Below are 8726 nucleotides of genomic sequence, written 5' to 3'. Positions count from 1 at the left end.
CAGCAAAATACCAATTGAGATGTTTCAGCAAACAAATGCAGCACTGGAGGTGCACACTCCTCTATGCCAAGAAAGTTGGTGGACAGCTGTCTGGCCAACCGAACGGAAGAGTTCCATATCTGTGATGTCTTTGAATTATGGTGATATCAAAGAATATTGAATACAACATGGTATTTTCAATATTGAATACACCATGATTCAAATACATCATTTCTTCTTTGGTCAGGCGCTGTATCCATTTGTTGAACCCTCAACTGATAAGCTATCAATTCCTGGAGCCTTGATTTTCACCAGTGCTTTCAGTGCAGCTTGGACTGCTTTTTGGTATAGTGACTCTGTGTATTTCTTTCATCTTCTACTAATGTTTCATTGGTCTTGCAAAATGCTATCATATGATATCCTGTGTCATTTCTATCACCAAGGCCATATTTTCCAACTACAGATCCTTCTTCTTTGTTTCTAACTTTTGCATTCCAATCACCAGTCATTACTAATGCATCTTGATTGCATGTTTGACAAGTTTCAGACTGCAGAATTTGGTAAAAGCCTTCAATTTCCTCATCTTTGACCTTAGTGGTTGGTGTGTAAATTTGAATAATAGTCACATTAACTGGTCTTCCTTGTAGGCGTATGTACTTCAGGATAGATCTTAAAATGTTCTTTTTGACGATGACTGCGACGCCATTCCTCTTCAATTTCTCATTCTCTACATAGTAGACAATGTGACTAACCAATTCAAAATAGCCAATACCAGTCCATTTCATCTCACTAATGCCTAGGATATTGATCTTAATGTGTTCCATTTCATTTTTGATGACTTCCAATTTTCCTAGATTCATACTTTGTACATTCCATGTTCTGATTCTTAATGGACATTTGCAGCTATTTCTTCTCATTTTGAGTCATGTCACATCAACAAATTAAGGTTATGAAAGCTTGACTCCATTCACGTCATTAAGGTAGACTCTACTTTGAAGAGGCAGCTCTTTCCCAGTCGTATCATGAGTGCCTTTCAACCTGAGGGACTCGTCTTCCAGCAATGTATCAGACAATGTTTTGCTGCTATTCATAAGGCTTTTACTGGCTAATTTTTTCAGAAGTAGACTGCCAGGTCCCTCTTCCTAGGCTGTCTTAGTCTGAAAGCTCAGACCAGTGTTCATAGCAGTGTTATTTACAATAGCCAAAAGATGGAAATAAACCTGAGCATCCATCAATAGGTGAATGGATAAACAAAATATGTTGTATATATACAATGGAATATTATTCAGTCATAAAGAGAAATGAAGTTCTCATACGTGCTACAACATGAATAAACCTTGAAAGCATGCTAAGTGAAATAATCCAGACACAAAACGACAAATATCCTATGATCCCACTTACATGAAATATCTAGAATGGTAAAAATAAATGCATAGAGACAAAAGTAGATTAGTGGTTACCAGGGACTGGAGGAAGAGGGAAGGAGGAGTTTTTGCTTAAAAAAAAAAAAAAGAGCAAGGGGAACCTGTGCTGTCAGTGGGGCAGGTCAGGCAGTGGTGTTTTCACGGAGGAGACACTGGAGTTGGGGGCAAAAGAAGAGGCAGGAGGATGAGAAGCCCTAGCAGAGGGAATAGCACATGCAAAAGCCTAGAGGCATGAGAAAGTTGGCCTTGTGCTTTCCTTTGAAACAGACCTACTGAATGGTGAAGGCTTTTCCTTTCTCTGCTGCTTTTCTCCACCTCCTCCCCTCTCATTTTTCTCTTTGCTTGTCTTACACAATCCTATCACCTAGAACAGGAGTTCTTAACCTGGGGTCCAAGGATAGAACCATGGGGGTGGGGGCAGAGGATCAAACTCAGGGGCCTGTGAAGTTGGGTGCGGAAAAATTACATTCCCTTTTCAACTGCCCCTAACTGATAAAACATTAATAAACAGAAGCTCATTGACTCTTTGCAGGAGTTAATCCCACTGGTGGGAGGCTTGTTAGCACCCAGAATTTATAGGTTAGGAGCCAAGTATACATAGATAACCAGGCTTTCAAGCGTTCAAGCACACCAGGAGAGGGAGGTGGGGAGTAAGTAGGTTAGTGGAGTGAAAAAAAGGTGTACGGATGAGAAAAATGAGGCTCAGAGAGGAGAAGTGACTTATTGCAGGTTCCACCCAGGTCAAGAATCCAGGACACCATCCAATCCACTAGGCTGTATGCAAAGCCCTAAATCCATTGCCTTCAAGTTGATTCTGACTCATAGCAACTTTATAGGACAGAGCAGAATTGCCCCATAGGGTTTCCAAGGCTATAATCTTTACAGAGTAGACTGTAACATCTTTCTCCTGCGGAGCGGCTGGTTGGTTCGAATGACTGACCTTTGGATTAGCAGCCAAGCTTTTTAACCACTGTGCCACAAGGGCTCCTCAAGGCCCTAACTAAACTGGGTGCTATAAAGGAACCAGAGGAATATAAACTATGTTCCCCCACACCCTCCATACCTTCGGTGACAGTCCAGTTAAAGATATGAAGCTCACAAATGAAATTAGAATTTCAGCAAACAACATATCAATAAGCACAAAATATGCTATAAGTTGTGCTTATAAGTGCTGACGGGTGGGGATGTAAAGTCGCATGTGACTGGTAAGGAATATTTCCTAGTCATAATAAATGTGTTTACATGTTTTTCTTAAATTGTAAACGTAATACATGAGAATTAAAGAAAAGTTGGAAAATGCAGGAAAGTAAGATCAGAAAAATAAACTACTTTTGAGGTCCTATCAGTCAAACAGAATCATTATCGTTAATATTTTTGGTGTATTTCCATGTAGTCTTTTTTCTAGGGATAAACGAACAAACAAAAAACCAGTTGCAATCAAATGGAATCTGACTCATGGTGATTCCACATGTGTCAGAGTAGACTTGTACTCCATAGGGTTTTCTGTGACTGATTCTTCAGAAGTACATTGCTAGGCCTTTTTTCTGGGTTGCTTCTGGGTGGACTCGAACCGCCAGTCTTTCGGTTAGCAGCCAAGTGCATTAACTGTTTGGACCACCCACAGGTTTTTAAAAATCTTAGTTTGTTAGGGCTGCCTTAACAAAAAATAGTGCAAATGCATGACTTTAAAGAATAGAAATTTATTGTCTCACAGTTCTGGAGGGTAGAAGTCCAAATCAGGCATTGGCTCTAGAGGAGAGTCCCTCATCAGTAATCCTTGCGTTTCGTGGCATTCCTTGACTTGTAGATGGTTCATAACATGGTCTCTTCCCCCTCACCACCCCTGTGTGTGTGTGTGTGTGTGTGTGTGTGTGCATCTGTTTTCCCTTTTTATAAGACACCACAATAAATAGGAAATCATGCAAAAAAAAAAAAAAATCAGGGCATTGGCTCTAGAAGATTTCTCCGTTAACATTTTACATCAAGTATGGCACATTTGTCAAAATTAATGAAGCAATATTGATACATGATTATTAGCTAAGGAAACTCTGGTGGCATAGTGGTTAAGAGCTATGGCTGCAAACCTAAAGGTTGGCAGTTCAAATCCACCAGGCGCTCCTTGGAAACTCTATGGGGCAGTTCTACTCTGTCCTATAGGGTCGCTATGAGCCGGAATCTACTCGACGGCAACGGGTTTGGTTTTTTCTTTTTTTTTATTATTAGCTAAAGTTCATATTTATTTCAGATTTCTTTAGTTTTTATCTTACGTCCTTTTTCTGTTCCAAGACCCCATCCAGAATATCACATTACATTTAGTTCTCATGTCTCCTTAGTTCTCAAGGCCCTTCTTGCTATGACAGTTTCTCAAACTTTCATTGTTTTTGATGACCTTGACAGTTTTGAGGTTTTGGTCAGGAATTTGTAGAATGTCCCTCAATAGAGATTTGATGTTTTTCTCATGATTAGTATGGAGTTTTGGGGAGGAAGACCACAAATGTAAAGTGCCATTTTTATCACATCAATCTTGTTACTCAAAGTGTGATCATGAGACCTGAGAGCTGGTAAGGCAAGTAGCATCTCAGGCCCCACCCTAGATCTAGTGAATCAGAATCTCCATTTAAATAAGATTTCCAGGTGATTCACAGGAGTGTTAAAGTTTGAGAAGCACTCATCTACAATTTCTAGTGGCTCTGTTAAATAAAAAAAAGTACCAACTGAGCTTGAAGTTAAACCAGTACACTTTTGTTTCCACCGTATGATTTGCATGTTAACCAGGAGGTACCTGTTTGTTCCCAATTCTATTTAAATCTGTTGTATTTGTACTATAATTGTAATATTATTGAACTCTTATAAATACATAATACATAAACCAAGAAAATATAAGTGTGAAAGAATTTTTATTTTATAAAAATTAAGTTCAGTGCTTTGGAAAAAGTTGATAGATTTGAATTGCTAAAAAACATACTCTTAATTTTTTTTGTTTTTGAATTAGGTGTCAGTAAGACAACTGTGGAGCCCTGGTGGCCCAGTGGTTAAGAGATCAGCTGCTAACCAAAAGGTCAGCAGTTCAAATCCACCAGCCACTCCTTGGAAACCCTATGGGGCAATTCAGCTCTGTTCTACACTGTCAGTCACTATGAGTCAGAATCGACTCAATGGCAATGGGTTTTTTTTTTTTTTTTAAGATGACTGTAAAATGTGAAAGAAAAAAAAAAAAAACCCATAAGATTAGAATGATTCCTCTTCAGATTGCTTAAAGTGTATCTATTTTACGCCCCTTGGGAAAAAAACATATACTGGAAATTGTAAGTCTTAAGCATATAGCCACAACTGTATTACATAAGGTTTTCAATGGCTGATTTTTCAGAAGTAGATCACTAAGTTATTCTTCCAAGGTGCCTCTAAGTGGACTCTAACCTCCAACCTCTCGGTTGGCAGCCAAGTACAACTTCTGTACCACCCAGGGACTCCTCATCCAGGGTACTTACAAAAAAAAAAAATTTTTTTTTTTTTTCACATTTCATTTAATCACCATGTCTTCTTAGACTCCTCTTGGCTGTGACAGTTTCCCAGATTTGCCTTGTTTTTGATAACCTTGACACTTTTTTAAAGAGTACTGGTCAGTTATTTTATAAAACGTCCCTCTACTGGGATTTCTCATGATCATAGCTTTATTTTTTATTTAGTTTAACACTATCATCATCAGCATATGTTTGTATGTGATGCTTTTCATGTGAAATTACCTATTTCTAATTTATAGAGTCTTCAAACATTATTTTTAATGGCTGAAAACCCTTGTTATTTTAAAAGCCATGTGACCTCGTACATGTTTTCTAAGCTTCTCTGAGTCCTTGGTTTCCTTCTCTGTAAATGGTGTTCACAGGTGAGAACGGCAAGTAGACTGTTGAGCACAGGTAAGACATAATGAAAGTTTTATTTAAAAATTATCCAGAGAGTGGTGTTTAAGACTACACTTGAGGAAAGATAGCCGATCAAGAGGTAACTGCAATAGTTGGGGCCTGCCATGCCTAGGATGAAGGCAAAGGGGAGACGCCAAGAAGCAGGCCCGGCCCAGGAAACCTCAGGGGGAACTAGGTAGTGGCAGGGTCAGCTGGGTCACAGGAGGGGACAGAACACCATCCTAGTTGGTTAGGACCCTCTGGGATCAAGAGAAACTTGGTGCCCTTGTGAATCGGGAAGAAGGGGAGGTGGGAACTTGGATTTTGACGTGTTTCGTTTCGGGTGGTAGTTGCCGACCCAAGTGATAATGTCTTGTACAGAACTGGAGATCTAGGTTTGAAGGAAGATGAAGTCTCAGGGCTTGAGAGCGGACAGTCTCTCCAGAGGCTAATTCTGGAACTCTAGAACAACTAAGCTAGAAAGGGCCTAGGGATCATTGCAACACTCAGTTGCAACTGCTGCCATTTAACGAGTGTCCACTACAGCCTTGGTGATAGAAATGATGCTAGAGATCACATGATTGAATTTTGCAAGACCGACTTCCTCATTGCAAATGCATTTTTTCAGCAACATAAACGGCGACTATGCACATGGACCTAGCCAGATGGAATATACAGGAATCAAATCGACTACATCTGTGGAAAGAGACAATGGAAAAGCTCAATATCATCAGTCAGAACAAGGCCAGGGGCCAACTGCGGATCAGACCATCAATTACTCATATGTGAGTTCAAGTTGAAACTGAAGAAAATTAGAACAAGTCCACAAGAGCCAAAGCACAACCTTGAGTGTATTCCACCCGAATTTAGAGATCATTTCGAGAATAGATTTGACACATTGAACACTAACGGCTGAAGACCAGATGAGTTGTGAAATGACATCAAGGACATCATGCATGAAGAAAGACATGCATTAAAAAGACAGGAGAGAAAGAAAAGACCTAAATGGATATGAGAAGAGTCTCTGAAACTTGCTCTTGAACATCGAGTAGCTAAAGCAAAAGGAAAAAATAGTGAAGTAAAAGAGCTGAACAGAAGATTTCAAAGGGCAGCTTGAGAAGACAAAGTAAAGTACTATGATAACATGTGCAAAGAGCTGTAGGTAGAAAACCAAAAGGGAAGAACACACTCAGCATTTCTCAAGTTGAAAGAACTGAAGAAAGAATTCAAGCCTTGAATTGCAATACTAAAGGATTCTACAGGGAAAATATTAAATGATGCAGGAAGCATCAAAAGAAGATGGAAGGAATACACAGAGTCACTGTACCAAAAAGAACTGGTCGACGTTCAACCATTTCAGGAGATAACATATGATCAGGAACCGAACAGTACTGAAGGAAGAAGTTCAAGTTGCACTGACGGCACAGAATACCAACTGAGATGTTCCAACAAACAGATGCAGCATTGGAAGTGCTCACTGGTCTATGCCAAGAAATTTGGGAGACAGCTACCTGGCCAACTGACTGGAAGAGATCCATATTTATGCCTATTTCCATGAAAAGTGGTCCAACCAAATCCAGAAATTATCGTACAATATCATTAATATCACATGGAAGCAAAATTTTGCTGAAGATCGTTCAAAAGTGGCTGCAGCAGTATATGAACAGGGAACTGCTGGAAATTCAAGCTGGATTTGGAAGAGGATGTGGAACCAGGGATATCATTGCTGCTGTCAGATGGATAATGGCTGAAAGCAGAGAATACCAGAAAGATGTTTACCTGTGTTTTATTGACTATGCTAAGGCATTTGACCGTGTGGATCATAACAAAATATGGATGACATTGTGGAGAATGGGAATCCCAGAACACTTAATTGTGAGCATGAGGAATGTGTACATGGATCCAGAGGCAGTCATTCGAACAGAACAAGGGGACACTGTATGCTTTAAAGTCAGGAAAGGTGGGTGTCAGGGTTGTAACCTTTCACCATACGTATTCAATCTGTATGCTGAGCAAATAATCTGAGAAGCTGAACGAGAGGAAGAAAAATGGGTTATCAGGATTGGAGGAAGGCTCATTAACAACCTGTGGCGTTATGCAGATGACACAGATCTGCTTGCTGAAAGTGAAGAGAATTTGAAGCACTTACTGGTGAAGATCAACGACCACAGCCTTCAGTATGGATTACACCTCGACATATAGAAAACAAAAATCCTCATAACTGGACCAATAAGCATCATCATGATAAACAGAGAAACTATTGAGGTTGTCAAGGATTTCATTTTACTTGGATCCACAATCAACACCCACGGGAGCAGCAGTCAAGAAATCAAAAGACACATTGCATTGGGCAAATCAGCTGCAAAAGACCTCTTTAAAGTGTTGAAAAGCAAAGGTGTCACCTTGAAGACTAAGGTGCGCTTGACCCAAGCCATGGTATTTTCAATGGCATCATACGCATGTGAAAGCTGGACAATGAATAAGGAAGACCGAAGGAGAAGAACTGACGCTTCTGAACTGTGGTGTTCGTGAAGAATATTGACTATACCATGGACTGCCAAAAGAACAAACAAATCTGTCTTGGAAGAAGTACAACCAGAATGCTCCTTACAAGTAAGGATGATGAGACTACGTCTCACATACTTTGGACGTGTTAGGAGGGATCAGTCCTTGGAAAAGGACATCATGCTTAATAAAATAGAGGGTCAGCAAAAAAGAGGAAGACCCGCAGCTATATGGATTGACACAGTGGCTTCAACAATGGGCTCAAACATAGCAACAATTGTGAGGATGGTGCAGGGCTGAGCAGCGTTTCGCTCTGCTGTGCATAGGGTTGCTATGAGTCGGAATCAACTCGATGGCACCTAACAACAACATCTAAGGCCAGGTGCTGGGCAAGACCTGTCACATGTTCATTCTCACCCTGAATCAACTCTGCAAGTAGGTTTTTGCTTGTTGTTGTTGTTTTTTAATTGCAGTGAATATATAGGTAACAAAACATTTGCCTATAACAAAACAGCAATCTTCACATACACATTTCAGTAAGCGTAGGTGTTTTTATCCACATTTTACAAATGATAAAACTGACATTCAGAGGGTTAAGTAACCTGCCCAAGGACATAGAGCTAGTTGGTCACTCACCAATTGGGAAGCAATCCCGCTGTAGTGACTTTAAAGCTTTCCATTCTGGGATAGGCCAGAGGCCCCCAACTCCCTTATTTTGCAAACAAGAAACCTGAAGCCTAGAGAGAGAAAGTGACTTGCCCAAGGACACTCAGGTAGTTAGACACTGAGCTAGAGCTGTAAACCAGGCACCTGCCCCTGAGGTAACTCTGAGGGGCACCCAGACTGGCTAGGGTGGGAAAGAAAAGCCAGTAAAGACAACACAAAAAAGTGATGAAGACCCAAAGAATATAATCAATGG

The sequence above is a fragment of the Elephas maximus genome, chromosome 4 (assembly GCF_024166365.1).
Source record: "Elephas maximus indicus isolate mEleMax1 chromosome 4, mEleMax1 primary haplotype, whole genome shotgun sequence".
Classification (NCBI taxonomy): Eukaryota; Metazoa; Chordata; class Mammalia; order Proboscidea; family Elephantidae; genus Elephas; species Elephas maximus.
The sequence above is the reverse complement of the archived record's forward strand: the minus strand, read 5'-3'. Positions refer to the sequence as shown.